The following is a 15,910-nucleotide window of genomic DNA, read 5'->3' as shown; positions in this document are numbered from 1 at the left end:
ATAACTTTCAAGCGGAATCTGGCTTAGACTTATACCCTGATTTCGCTTGAACCATTTCAAGCGAAATATCTAATTTTGAAGCGAAATCTGATAAACTCAAGGGAAATCTCTAATTTCGCTTGAAACTTTCAAGCGGGATATGCAATGACAAGCGAAATCTCAAAACAGTCGTTCAAGCGGAATCAAGTTTAAGGTCCATTTTACCACTTTTTAGTCCGAATTTTGCTCTTAAACTTTCAAGGGTTTGTTAATATGCACTTTTATACAAACTGTGAAAAATTGAACTGATTTTAACCGTGAAATTTTGTTCTATTGAAGAAAGAAGGTGTAGAAGTCAGAAAACACAATGTAAACCAGCTGAATTCGGCAGAATTCCTCCTCCTGAGCTCTGATACCACTTGTAGGATCGTGTACGGACCCGAACGAGTCGTTCAGAGGAGTTTTGATCTGTTTCAGGTGCGGAAAACAAGAAACAGACTTTGAAAACAGCTATCAATTCACTTTAAACACACTTTTGATTGATATAACAGCTTGTACAGTCACAAAACACACCGGCAACACTTCGGTATGAAAATCAGGAACTAATACCAGTGGTCTCGCTTGAACGACTATATATAGGCTTAGGGTTCCGCTTGAAATGACATGATCCATTTCAAGCAGAATCAAATACATGTGATTTCGCTTGAAACTGATAAATGTCATTTCAAGCGGAATCAGTAAGTTCAAGCGGAATCACCACTTTTAACACTAAAACCTCCTATTTCCTCATACAATGTGCCCTGATCTATCCTATCTAATCTAAGACTCGATACAAGACGAAGTCGACAGATGTATGCACCAACACAAAGTTTGTTTTCATTTCCGCTGCATTTAAATCTCAATTCATATCTATTGATTTGTTCAATTTATATAAACAAACACTTTCATGACAGCCTCTGATCCTAACAATTGGTATCAGAGCTCGGACAGTCAAATTCGATCTAACAATCAATTTGACATAGCAGTTCAGCTCAAAATTCAAATTGATACTAAGGTTGATTGTATTTTGTTGAAAAACAGAGTAACGAGTAAGAATGTTCAAAGTTGCTACTCAAAAACTCTGTAAAACAACCAAGATATCATAAGACACACAAACTTCTTATAACAAGTGTTTACAAATATGATTTCAAGTGTTGATATGAAGTTTGTGCTGTTTCCATCATGTCTGATACTAAGGTATGAACCTCTGGTCAACAAAAACTTAGTTTCGTAAAAGCATTAATGTTTTTGTTAACATAAAAAGAGGGAAATCAAAACTTTAGTTATTGAATCTTGTGTGTTGAAAAACAGGTTGAGAATCCTGTTGAAAAGGGTCAAAATCAACTTTGTTAAGAACACATTAAGTAAATTAGATGTAAAATAGACTAAATCATATGTAATGTGAGATTTGACATAAGCATGTACAAAAATGTCCAAGTCTCTCCAAACATTGCTGTAAAATGATTCTGGTCTAAGTATTTCTTCAATAAAAACCTCCCAGTAAGTATTTTAGTACTTATGAATGGGAAGGGTAAAAAGGGAAAAAGAAAAATCACAAAAACTCAAAAGTGTGTTTATCTCAAAACTTTTGAAGTCAAAAGAAAAGAGTATAAATGTAAAACACTTAAGAGTCCAAAATTGGGTGAACAGTGGTCATCAAGCAGCTGTGTGAATACATTGATTCAGGAAAATTCAGGTAACAATAGTATCACCAGTAATTTTTGCAATCAATTGACAAAGAAATGGTCTCAAACAGTGGCTATTTTGTTGCATTTCAAATCATTGATCATTTTTCTATAAACTTGAGAATGTTGTGACTATGAGTTTAATTGGATAGTATACCAGATCCTTTTTGATGTTGTTTTCAGAATAACCTTTAATTTTTTTCTTAAAAAGGTTTTTCTCAATAAAACAGGATATATTATTCATTATCTTTCTTTAGAATGATATATTTTGTATTTTTACTTCTTTTTGTTAGTAAAAATTTCATTCTCCTATTAGGATGTAAAACCCTTATTTTTTGTTGTGGTGATGCTATCCTTGAAAGCAGATCAAAAGGAAATGGTATAATTGTCAAGGTCATATCAAACTCAAGTTTGTTTCAACACAGATCAAAGATTGATTGCCAATAGACCCTAAAATACTTGGGTACTCATGTTCTAATTAAAATATTATGACACAAAATGAGTAGCTATTGTAAAATGGGCTTTCATCATCTGGGTTACTAAACCACTGTCAGGAATTTATAAAGGCTTCAAAACTGGTAATAGACATGTGGCAAAACCTTGAATACAAATTCCTGTAAAAACTACTGACATATTAAACTTGACAATTTGCATCTAAAATGTATTTTGTTAAGGACAACATTCTTGTAAGATATTTCATAAAGACCATTAACAGATGTTTGGACATGATATTGTGATTACACAAGACAAAATCATTTCCCTTCATCAGAACAAGCAGATGCTAAAAACTTTTGTCAAAAGCTTATTCACTGTTGCACTAACAGTTGCTGACTTAATGGTTTTTCAAATCCTTACCATTTCTTTACCCCTAACTACTGTTGTGCTCAAACATCTGCTTTCTAAAAGTCCGTCCACTGCTGAAAGTCAACCCCTGTTCTCTCACTCTTTTGATAAGCACTGTTGTTCAAAATCAGTGTTGTATCCACTGATATGCTATCCACTGATAGTAAAAATCGCCCACTGCTCTCATTATTACCTTTGCAACCACTGATATTTGCTTCATCAGTGGCCTTCAAAACAACTGTCCTCCATTATTCATCTTTTCATCAGAGGTTGGCACATGGTCAGTTTTTAGCCATCAGATCGTTGTAACCACTGCCACATCAGCATTCACTTTTTCCCTAAATAAAACCCTGACCAAAACCCAAACAGGGTTTTACACTGACGAATTGAATTCCAAAATTCTCTTCTCAAAGCAGTTTCCCACTCTTCATCACAAATCTTTCTCTGATCTTCTTCATCAAAATGACGAAATCAAAATCAAAATCAAAATCAAAATCAAAATCAAAATCAAAATCAAAATCATCCTCATCCTCTGCTTCCAAAGACGCCACTCAAATGGCCGTTGAACCCATTGAAATCCCATACAAATCTCCTCACAATTATGTGGGTTTACTCACAAAACCCACTACCACCCACACCTTCGATTCCATCATCGACACCATATCTGCATCAAAGTACAAAACTTTGCTAACAGTAGATGCTCCTATTTACCAACAAACCCAGCGAGAGAGTTCTGGAAAAATGCTACCCTTGAAAAACAAGGAAATATCGTTATAGCCATCAATTCCTCTATACAGGGTAAAGCAATTCAAATTACTCCACAATCAATCTCAGAAGTCTTTAAGCTTGATGATCAGAAAGGGAAAACTTCTTTTTCTAAAAGCGAGTTGAAAACTGATTTTCTGGGAAGGGGGTATGCAGAACAATCAAAAAGAGATACCTTACAAAAAGGCTATTTCCCTTATGCACCTAGGTTTTTATTTCACACCCTTTTGATGTGTGTTTCAAATAAAACAACTGCATTTAACGAAATACCATTAAAGATTCAATGCCTGGGTTATGCTATTTTAAACAATGAAAATTTTAATTATTCCCAGGAGATCTTTAATGACTTAGTAAAAAATATTGATAGCAAATCATTTTTGCTCTTTCCAAGGTTTCTAAGCTACTATTTTAAACAAAAATTTGGAAAGAAAAATGGAAATTTGCTCAAACAAGGTGTTTATTTTCAAATAAATGGTTTAACAACTGAAACATTCTCTAGAATGTTAACACCTTCAAAAACAAAAGCAGAGGTGCCTGAGTAGAATTTAGCAGATAACACTGCTCCTCAGGTATCAGCTGCTGAGCCCACTGCTCCAGGTGATCATAGCAGCACAACCACTGCCTTGAAACCCACACCTGCCATTAGCAAAAAGGCCAAAAAGAAAACATCCAGAAAGCCCCCCAAACCCAAAAAAGGCACATCTGGAAGATGAGATCCCAGAGCCACTGCCAGTGAAAACACAAATGTCACCTATAACCACTGCTGCTACTTCCTCACAGCAGATGGAAGAAAGATCTCCACCTTTGCCTTAAACTCCTCCTGCATCCTCACAAAAGGATCAGGTTGTAAACACAGGGACCCCACAATATGAATCTCTGGACCCAATTGGATCCATCTTCCTCAGTCCTGATCCCAAGGACATGTCTCTTTCAACACCCATATCTTCACCCCTCTCATTACCACAAACATTATTACCCTTGTTGCATGCAGTTGATGTAGTTCAGATACAAACCAGTTCCTCTCAATCACCTGTCACTGAGAGTACACTCCCATAAGTGACTGGGTCTGATACTTATACCTCTGCGATCCCAACAACAATTGAGGAGGTTACACTGCAGGGATTACAAGTAATTCCTGACAGTAGTTCAAGTGGAGCAGCCACTACAAATGTTGAACCCACTGGTTTACATTTGGACAGTGGTTACATTCATAAGACTCCCTTGAAGGCAATTCCTTCCATAGCACCTCTGAGAACCACCAGTGAGTTCGTTATGACCACTGGTACCTTCAAAAGGCAATCAAGTGCTGAAGGAAGAAGACCCCAGTACCAAGAACAAGGGGCATCAATGAATGACTTTTGGGATTCATTTCCTAAGTCACACATTGGTACAACCAGTGCTGGTGGGGAATCAGATGATCCCATTAACTTGGGTGATGATTTAAAATATCAGGAATTGACGGGCAGAATTGAAAATCTTGAAACATCAGTTGCTGAAATAAAGGATATGGTGCAACAGCTGTTAAAAGCTTAAAAAGCACAACCCACTGCTGTTCCAGCTCAAGTACCTGCACAACCTGCACCTGCTGCAAATGAGCTATGGAATGTATTTCAACCCCTGCTCCAACAACAAAAGCAAATGGCTGATAAACAGCATGCAATACATGTACAAATACTGACAAACCTGGTGGAGTCAAGGTTTAAAGATACTCAAGCAGACATCAAAGCTATCAAGGCTCACATCCAAAGCACCACTGGAAAAGTTCCTCCCGCTGTCCTCTTCATGAATAAACCCTTTCCAGATAATGCCAAAAAGGGGGAGAAAATCAAGTGGAAGAAGAAGGGAATTGAGGATGGTGTTTATATTGAAACAGAAAAAGATAGCCAGACTAAAGCCTCTGTATCAACAATCACCACTTCAACACACACGACTTCACCACATATCAACAAAACCACTGCTCTACCATCATCATCATCATCTATAATCACATCACCACCACCAAAACCAAACTCACCACCATTACCTCCTGCCATAAAGCAGAAAACAACAGATGTTACAACATCTGTTGGAATGATAACAGTGGTTGAAACACCAGTTGTTTCAACACCTATTAGTCAGACACTTTCCACCACTCAAATCACTACCATTTCAACACCTGCTCAAAAGAAGAAGACACCTACTGACACATCAGTAGTTGTAATGGCAACAGAGGTTGAAACACTAGTGGTTTCATCAGCTGTTAGCCAACCATCCACCACTGCTCTCAATACTTCTACATCACAACCAAAATTCCCTTCACCCAAAAAGCTTTACACAAGGAAAAGGAAATTTCAGAAGAATGCTGATGATATACCAGCACCTATTCCTTTATCCTCTACATCTCACAATGTCATCAATCCACAACCACCCACTCAAATATCCTCCACTAGAATTGAATCTGTTGCTGAGAAATATCCACTGGAATTAGAAGCTGTAAAGGATGAGATGAACCAATTTTATACAATAGTGATCCTTGGGAAAGAAGATTTCCTTCTCTCATTGGCTTCAGGAATCCATTAAACATGAGTGAGTATCTAAAACTCAAAGCCAGGCAAGTAGATATAAGAGCTAGAATTGAGTGCAAAGATCAAGGTGATGAAGCCATCTCTAAAAGAATGGAATTTTTTACTCACTAAGGTCAAACAAATGGAAGATTATGCAAAAGACCTGAGCAAAGACATGTCAAATATGCCACCTGATGCTGCCCTACAAAAGATAATGAGAAAGGAGTTTCTTGAATTCATCATGAAAGAACAATTTTATCCAGCTAAAGAGGAACAATTCAGTGAATGGCCACTCATTGCACTAAAGCATGAGATGAACAGAATCAAGAGAATCCAAAATGATCCAAGTAAGAAAAAGACAGCTCCAAATTGGAGTAAATACAAATAGGCCATTGATAAACTCACTTCAGAATACAAGAGAAAGAAAAAGGAGTTAGTGGATGCAAATGTGGGAACTGCTAAAGCCATAGCAAAATGGACAAAGCAGTATACAGATGAGGCTTATGAAAGGCTAAGGAAAAGAAGGATGATAGATTCCAACATTCCAAAGAAGCCTGACTACAAAAAGCCAGAACAACAGATTAGTGCCCCTAAATCACTGATCACATCAGCAGATACCTCTATCATTGTGATAAACCAAGAAAAGAGGAAAATGCTGACCAATGAAGAAGAAAAAGAAAAGGAAGCTGAGTACTTTACAGAAGCCATCAAGAAAATGGATTTAAAAGAAGATAGCTCAGCGAAACTTCAAAACCTTGTCAAAAAGGTATTGAACAAACCTGCATCACCAAACACTTCAGCAGATATGACAGCCATTGAGCTAGATCAAAAGAAGAGACAAGAGCAGATTGAAAAAGAGACTGCAGAAGATATTGATGCAGCAAATGATGTCATAAAAATGGCTTTCAAACAAATGTCTGCTGAAAGTTCACAAATCTTCACAAGGCCAAAATCCCCAGACTCATCAGTGAATAAATCTCTCCCAAGAAACCCATTGAGTTCAAAAGTACTAAAATGGATGTCTGATCAAAAGACCCATGTATTGACCCTGATCAGATCCAATGGAGAAGTTAAACACATATCAAGGGATCAAGCACTAAGCCTGGGTGTTGAAGATCTATAAGATCTCCTTGAGCTTACACTGTGTAGGGATGAGGGTGATACAAGTTCTCAGGATTTTGAGATCCAATTTAAAGAACAAGTTAGGGAACTTCTGATGAGAAATAAAAATCCAGAATAATGAAGAGTTTTGGCATTATCTGTTCCAGGGGGAGATTGTTGGGATTGAACCCTACCAAAGGAACAGATAATGAAAGCCAAAACTAGTTCACAACAGTGGATTCATCATAATCAGCTGTTTACATTAAGCTTTCCCCTTGACAGTGGTTATTTGGCAACTGACAGACTTCAAAGCACTGCTCAATAAGACAACTGCTACTAAAGTACTGATGGAGATTAAAGGCTGAAGCTCAATCTACTGACGGAATCCAAGCACTGCTGAAAAGTTAAAGCACTGCCCATTCAAGGTCTGATCACCCTTTGAAGAAAGCACTGATGCTCAAACGTCACTGGTTGACTACATCAGTGGAATGAAGAATCAGTGTTTATACATCAGTGATTAGAATGTAATAAGTGTCTGTATGATCAGTAGTTATAGATCAGTGGATAGAGTTTGTTAGGTTGTTAGATGTCACTTTCATGGTGACGTCAGCTGAGATGCTTCAGTGGTTTGGTTTGCCTATAAATGTAACAGTACCCTGTACTGTTACATTTGATTGACTAAGTGGGTTCTTCTCCTCATGTCTAATCCTTTCATCTTGTGCAATCAACCATGGAGTATCCGGCTGAGGGGGAGTTTAGCTTGTAAGCATGCTTTGTAATCTTTTGACTTATATTGTAATCATTCGACTCAATATGAAGCATGTGTTCATCAAAACTATTTTCTCCTTGATTGTGTTTACAAAGTTTGTTTTCATTTCCGCTGCATTTAAATCTCAATTCATATCTGTTGATTTGTTTTTATACAAACAAACACTTTCATGACAGCCTCTGATCCTAACACTATAGTCAAGGCTCTGAGACCAATCTGTCACACCCCGACCCGCAGCGGATTGGTACGGGGCATGATGATTGTCCATAGCTCATGACACTATCTAACAGCATAACCTAAATAAGGATCATCATATCTTTGATTTATTATATGCCATGATTGTAATATTGTGAATATATTGAATCTATACTTAGGAACATTGTTTTGTGTATAAATTGTAATTATTGTTATCAATGAAATCATCTTGAGAATTATTCATCTTTACATGGTATTAGCCAAATTTTGATCCCAAAACCCTACCTTTTTGCCGCCCCCTTCTTCCTCTTGTTCGACCATGGCAGCCGATAAACCTTCCTCCATTCCTTTCCATTCTCTTATTCACTTTATTCCCCTCAAACTAATAGCCTCTAATTACCTAGCATGGTCCTAGCAAATAACTCCTATCCTATCTATGCAGCACCTGTCCGGTCACATCGATAGCACGTCAACCCAACCAACCGAAACCATTACTTCTTCTAATAAAGTGGTTCCCATTCCTGATTACACAACCTGGTTGGAGGCTGATCGGTCGGTTCACCTTTTGATTCAATCCTCTCTTTCGGAGGAGGCCATGGATGAAATCATTAGTTTATCAACCGCGCGACAGATCTTACTTGCGTTAGAAACTGCTTTCAGTAACAGTTCTATTGACAAGGATCATACCCTTCGAGACACCCTTAGGCAGCTGAAAAAAGGTTCGTTCACTTTGTCGGATTATGGCCACAAGTTCAAGTCACTTTGCGATCAATTGGCCGCTATTGGTCATCCGGTGCCAGAGAGTGACAAATGTCACTGGCTCTTATGCGGTTTTGGTGCTGCTTATGAAAATCTTTCTACTACTCACAGGGTAGTCTCCACTTCCCTCTCATTCCATCAGCTTCTCGCCAAAGCCGAGAATCAGGAGATGTTCTTGTGTCTATTGACAACACCGCTGTCCCATAAGTCTCTTTTATGGATCAACAAAAGCCTGGTAATTTCTTCTAAATCCTCCTATAATTCTTCCTATTCTGGTCGTGGCCACGGCTGTACTTCTGGTCATGGACGCGCAAGACGACCCCCAAACTATCAACTTTGCAGGAAAGATGGGAATTATGCCAACACATGCCTAAACCTCGCTTCCTTTGCTCAGCGTGCGTCTACTCTAGATGCTAATTTGGCCCAAGCGTTCCATGCCTAATGTCACGTTACCGATGACTCTTCTGATTGGACTCTTGATACAGGTGCAACCGATCACATGACTCTTAGTAATACTGATGCTTCCGCCCCTTATGGTAAACCCGACAATGCCTGTGTTACCTTTGGGAACGAAAAACTTTACCACTTACTAACATAGGTACTGCCACCATTCAAAATAAAATTCCTTTAAAAGATGTTCTTGTTATCCCTCATCTCACAAAACGCTCCTTTCCATCAGTAAACTTGCTAATGACTCACCTGTTGACGTTTTATTTTCTAACAATTTTTTCAACATTCATGATCGAAAAAGGAAGCAAATCCTGGCAAGGGGGACTTGTGAAAATGGGCTTTACATTCTAAAGGAAGGACAACATGCGTTTGTGGCATTATACTCTTCACATCATCTCAAGGCATCTTTCGTAAAATGGCATGGTCGTCTTGGTCACATTTCTTTCGATGTAATTTCTAGATTACATAAGACTGGTTCTTTATTTGTTACTTGATTGTTACCAAAACCCAAGCTTTGTTCTCCTTGTCAATTATCCAAGTCACATCGTTTGCCTTTTGCTTTAAATACTAAACATTCTTTGCATGCTTTAGATTTAATACATTATGATCTTTGGGGAGTCGTTCCAGTTAATTCTTCTAATGGATATCGTTTTATGCATTATTCATTGACGATTACTCGCGTTTTAGTTGGTTTTGTCCCCTTAAACATAAGTCAGACTTTTATGATGTGTTGTTAACTTTCACAAAGTATGTTCAAAATCAACTATCATGCAAAATTAAAGTTTTTCAGAGTGATGGCGGCACGGAATTTACCAATTTACGTGTTCAAAAGTTCTTTCAGGAAAATGGTATTCATCACCGCCTTTCCTGTCCCCATACATCTCCACAAAATGGTCGTGTTGACGAAAGCATCGACACATTACCGAGACAGGTTTAGCCATGCTTTTCAATTCCCATTCACCAGCCACACTATGGGTAGACGCATTTGCTTTAATGGTTTTTTATAGTCAATCTCTTACCCACATCCGATTTGGACAACAAATCTCCCTTTGAGATCTTATATGGTCATCCTCCTACCTATTTTAATTTTCCAATATTTGGGTGTTGTGTCTTTCCCTACTTACGAGACTACGCCAAACACAAATTGTCTCCTCGAAGTGCCGAATGTACCTTTATTGGCTATGACTCAAAATATAAGGGCTATCAGTGTTTAGATCCTACCACAATTCATGTCAATGTTATGCGACATGCTTAATTTGATGAGGAAACATTTCCCTTTAGCGGTAATATTTCTCCTGTTGATGAGGCAACCTTAGTTTTTTCTAATTTTGATGAAACTCTTCCTGTCATTTCATTACCAAACCCACCTCCCATCCTCACACCTTCACAGCCTACGCCAAAATCCATCAACTACTCACCACCTTGCAGCCTATGTCCTACTCACACCTCTCCAAGCCCAACACACTCGGCTCAATCCTTTCACCCACAAACTGACAACATATCTTCTCCACTCTTGGCCCAATCCCCTCCCCTTTCTCCATCCCAAACCGAAGACCCACCTCATACTTCCAGCCCCATATTTTCCTCCTCGCAACCCTTGGCCCAACAGTCCCAGCAGTTATCCACCCTTCCAGACCAACCCGTTAACATCCAGCATGTTCACCTTAATCCTCACCCACCTCAACATACCACTCACCCTATGCAAACCCGCTCCAAAAACGGGATTTTAAACCAAAACATCATGCCGATTTAGATTTTTTCCCATACAGGTTACATCATGCTTTATTGGCAGCCGCTGATCCTCGTGGTTATAAGTCGGCTGCTGCACGTCACAAATGGGTTAAGGCTATAGAGGAGGAGACTACCGCATTACAAAATAACAATACTTGGGTTTTGGTGCCTCGCCCCTTAAATACTAATATTGTTGCCTCAAAGTGGATATTCAAGACAAAATATAAATCGGATGGGACAATTGACCGCTATAAGGCACGTTTGGTAGCCCAAGGATTCACTCAAATCCCTGGTCTCGATTTCTCCCATACCTTCAGCCCTGTTGCCAAGGCTTCTACTGTTCGTGTAGTTCTTAATCTTACTATCATTTATGATTGGCCCTTACGCCAGCTTGATGTTCGTAATGCCTTCCTAAATGGAAATCTCACTGAGACTTTCTATATGGAACAACCCACAGGTTTTGTTGATACCCGTTTCCCAAATCATGTTTGTCGCTTGCAGAAAGCCCTTTATGGTCTCAAACAGGCCCCTAGCGCGTGGTTTTAGCGTCTTAGTGCTTTTCTTACTAAACATGGTTTTCTTTGCAGCAAAGTGGACACATATTTATTTATTTTCAAACAGGAAAAAATGTTGGTATATCTTCTTGTGTACGTTGATGATATTATCATTACTGGTAATCAGTCTTTGTGGCAAAACTTCACAAGGAATTCTCCATTAAAGCTCTGGGAGCTTTGGGTTATTTTTTGGGTCTTGAGGTCACTCATAATAACAACGACATCTTTTTAAGTCAAGCTAAGTATGCTTATGATATTTTAGCTCAGGCCGGTCTCTTGGATGCAAAACCGGTTGCTATTCCTTTGAGCACCTCAGACACATTTCACTCACAAGGTGAACCCTTTCACGATCCTACGTTTTATCGCTCATTAGTTGGTGCTCTATAATATTTGACTATCACTCGACCGGATCTCTCTTATGTGGTAAATCAACTAGTCAACATCTTCAATCGCCCACTACCTCGCACTTTCAATCTATCAAAAGGATTCTTCGGTATGTTAAAGGCACTCTTGCGTTTGGATTGACTTTTCCAAGCAAACTACTACTGCCTTGGTTGGTTACTCAAATGCTGATTGGGCTCGTTGTATTGAAACATGTCGCTCTACCTACGGATATTCTATCTATCTCGGTGGCAATCTCGTTTCCAGGAGTGCTAAGAAACAGCTTACCGTCACTCGATCTAGTTGTGAATCAAAATATCGGGCAATGGCAAACACCGTTGCAGAAATCATTTGGCTTACCTTCTTCGGGAACTACATGCTATCACACCCCAACCGATGGCAGAATCATTGAGGCGTGACACTGAGCGAAACAGATTGTTCATGAGAATCCATAACAACCATTAATGACAATATTTTAAGGTTCAATATCCCATACTACTAAACAAATAAAGCATAACAATCGTTACAAATATTCAGTCTCAAAAACAAGTTCCATTCCGACAACTCAGATTTTATTTGGTGGGTTTCTAGACTTCCTATCCGATTTCAGCACATAATCCATCAACCTGTCACATACGTTAAAATAAAAGTCAATACAAAAAATGTAAAGGTGAGTACACAAGTTTGCATAGATAATAGTATGAAAAGCGTTTACGCATAACCAGCATGTAACATGTAACGGGCGATGCAAGTAAACTACCAACAATAATATAACCTAACCACGCGACTGTGATGTGGAGTATGTGCGACACATGTTCACCACTGCGAACACGTGAAGTAAAATGTGATCCCTAGCAACCCCTGGCAAATCAGGTGCTGAGTCCAAACTATAGTACTATCGTTGCTAGAGGCGGTCTAGTTTAACACTATATAAGCATAGTAACAAGCATTCAACAAATCACGTATAGCATGCGGGAGCGGTTAGCTTTTATAAAGTGTTTGCGTTGTGTGTTGTGTTTTGATAGAGAACGTATATAACACCCAAAGTGCGTTAAGTGAAATAAAGGGTTCGAGTATACTCACAGTGTGCGTTTAGTAAGTAAATGTCACACCCCGACCTGCAGCGGAAAGGTATCGGGGCATGATGATTGCCCATAGCTCATGACAACTAATTATTGTTTCAATATTTAAAGCATATCCATTTAAATAGTCACATAACATATAATAATCAAAATTGTTCATACATTGTTCAAAACAAACATATCAACACTTCAATTTATTTTCCTAAGGCCCATGCTACGTGTCCACATCACTTGATCATCAACTTTGAAAACCTGCACCACGTTAGAAAAATATATTTTTGGGTCAACAAACATGTTGGTGAATAATTTCCTCTGATTTATAGAAAACAGTTTTATATTTATTTCTTTTAAAAAAATATTTTTAACATGCACCTCAAGGTTAGTATGTAAATGGTCTTATATCATCAACATAGTCAACATATCCATACATCCAAATTTACCAAACAAGAATACACCATCAATAACAACACAAACAACCAAAATAAATAGACTCCTGATAATCGCGTGCATTAGGCTCAAGCCCCGAGGAGCGAGTCTAATACTGTTGGCGATACTAGGCTACAACCCATGGCCGTGGGGAACCTAGTCAGCCGTGTGGATCCACTAGACACAATAGCATGCAATAGACTTGACATGGAATAGCATTTAGAATAATAGAATACACATAAGACGTTCACATAATAACACTTGATCATAGCATGTTAAGTAAATCGAAAAATGTAACATGATGCACCCCAAAATTTGTAAAAGATTAAAAAAGAGAAATAAAAGAAATTACTCACTATTTAGGAAGATTGATTCCACGAGTAAAAAAAAAAAAAATACCGCACGAGAAAAAGAATGGATCCAAAACAACAATCACCCTAAAATATAAACTAAACAAATGGAAATATATAATGAGACTAGTTTGATTTAACTATACGCGTCCCAAATAGTGGTGCTGATTTAACAAGTGACTAAGTGTTATCTTAGGGTTTAGATATTATAATATGTTTAATAATACGGTTTGAATCAATTAGTGAGTAACTAAAACAAATTAGTAATAGCTGTATCATTTAAACAATTAAAATAAAAAGATTACGTCGAAATATAAGTTCACCACTTTACCAATCTTTGCACACTTAAAAGAATTATTCCTTTGTAAATTTGAAGATTTGCAGTGTTCAAAATCTCCATAAACATGGCGAAAATTGTATATTATTCTAGAATTACTAAATAAATAGAAATAAATATAACCTTGCTTTAGTAATTTTAGTGGATATAGGTCAATATATTGTGTTATGGAAATTTATTTAATTGACAAATATTTCCTTCACATATTTCTAAAGCTAAAGAAAAGGTGTCCCACATCTAAGTCATGTTGTCATTTTATATATAAATAGTCATCTTCTTGACTTCTTCCTTATATAAAAACACAGTTGCAGGTGATTTATGATCACTATTCCAATTGATTAATTCTAGAAAAGAACATACGTACTAAGGACTAAAGATTTACCTTGGCATCAAGATCAGAGACCAAAGACAAGACGGTGTTGCCATTTTACGCCGCGCGTCTCCAGACTAGAACGGAGAGTGGAAGAGAGGATTGGTGGTCTGTGACACCGGTTCGATATTACAGGCGGCGTTGGCGGTGATTGCTTGGTGGCGTGGCGCGACATTTTTTTTAGCAAACACAGACATAATTAACGAGAGAGGAATGAAGTAGCGATCCCAACATTCATCAGCCGGTTCAAGTGTTTGAGGAATATTTAATCGGTATATCGAATCATAGACATGGAAGCTTTCATATTTGGCGACGGTTTCGTTTGTTGGGACCAGTGACCGTTTCTACTCCACATTTACAATCACACTTACGTTACTTAATTCACTACTAATTAATTAATAATTTATATCACCACTAATTATCTATAATAACAATTCTTGTCGATGCTTATGAACAGTATAATCATTGGCCAAATTCAAGGTTTTATTTACAAAATTGCCATTTCTAGATCTGGGTGATTCACAAAGAAGTACAGTTTCCTTTTGATTTCATTTTTCACCACACACGACAGCTACCAAATGGTCCAAATCACATAGAGAAAGCCGACAAGGGAGGAAGCGCACCTCCAGTCACATGGAAACGACTACATGTCGTCATCGCCTACGTCGGAGACATGGAAATGGTCGATTCCCTCTTTTAGACGCCGATTATCCCATTCCGCAACCCAACTATTAGCATCAAAATAAACAGATGATGGTGAACAGAGGGTTATAGAAAGGAGGATGTCGTTAGGACACGAACCGCAAAGGTTGAACTGGTGGAGAACACGACTGCATACGTCGGAGATTTTCGGATGTTCATTTGGTTCTATTAGCATCCAACTGTTGTTCATCCCGTCGGAGGATCATTGAGCTTAGTTAGAATGTGACGCGAATCCATACACTGGCATCCCCGTTCGTGGTTGACAACGGTTTGATTGGTGGTAGGAAAGAGGACCGTTGTGCGCCACCGTCATAAACCCTTACTATCAGATGGTATAGTGGAATAATAGAGTACCCCTCTAGCTATTGCTGTTAGGTCGTTTAGTTGAACGCGTTTATTGCTACGAGGTCGTTTAGTTGAACGACTTTATTGCTACGACGTCGTTTTTGGTTGTTTGAGTGAGAAAGTGAGGAAAAGAGAGTGGGTGCGACTGTATGCTGCCTTTAAACTGTATAGTTCAAATTTGCTAAAAATACCGATAGTTGTTTCCTATTAATTAGTGACCTTTAGTTTAAATAATAATAAATATGTGATTAAGTTTTACTTATAATTGTTTTCGATAGTCATATTCGTGTTATTATACTTTACAACCATCATTATATTAGTAATTGTATTTAGTTGTGTTATTAGTTTAATATGAAAAGTATTTATATTTCACAAAAGTCATACTTTAGTTAACTTGAAATTGAATAAATATCTTTTATTTACTTTTAAAATATTTTTTAAACGAACCGAACACGTTTCGTTTCTTTTTTGGTTGCTATAGCAAGTGACGATACCGTAATAAAA

At 38.0% G+C, this 15,910-nt stretch overlaps 1 long non-coding RNA gene across 1 annotated transcript; it reads right to left on the bottom strand.

Annotated features, from left to right (window-relative positions):
* Positions 1-12,267: 12,267 nt before the first annotated feature.
* LOC118483378 lies at positions 12,268-15,533 on the bottom strand. The gene is made up of 2 exons (XR_004870665.1): positions 14,372-15,533; positions 12,268-12,420 (listed from the first exon to the last, which is right to left on the bottom strand). It is a non-coding gene; the product is annotated as an uncharacterized LOC118483378 (long non-coding RNA).
* Between the last annotated feature and the right edge of the window lie 377 nt (positions 15,534-15,910).

This window comes from Helianthus annuus, chromosome 10 (assembly GCF_002127325.2).
Source record: "Helianthus annuus cultivar XRQ/B chromosome 10, HanXRQr2.0-SUNRISE, whole genome shotgun sequence".
Taxonomy (NCBI): domain Eukaryota; kingdom Viridiplantae; phylum Streptophyta; class Magnoliopsida; order Asterales; family Asteraceae; genus Helianthus; species Helianthus annuus.
The sequence above is the reverse complement of the archived record's forward strand: the minus strand, read 5'-3'. Positions and strand labels throughout refer to the sequence as shown.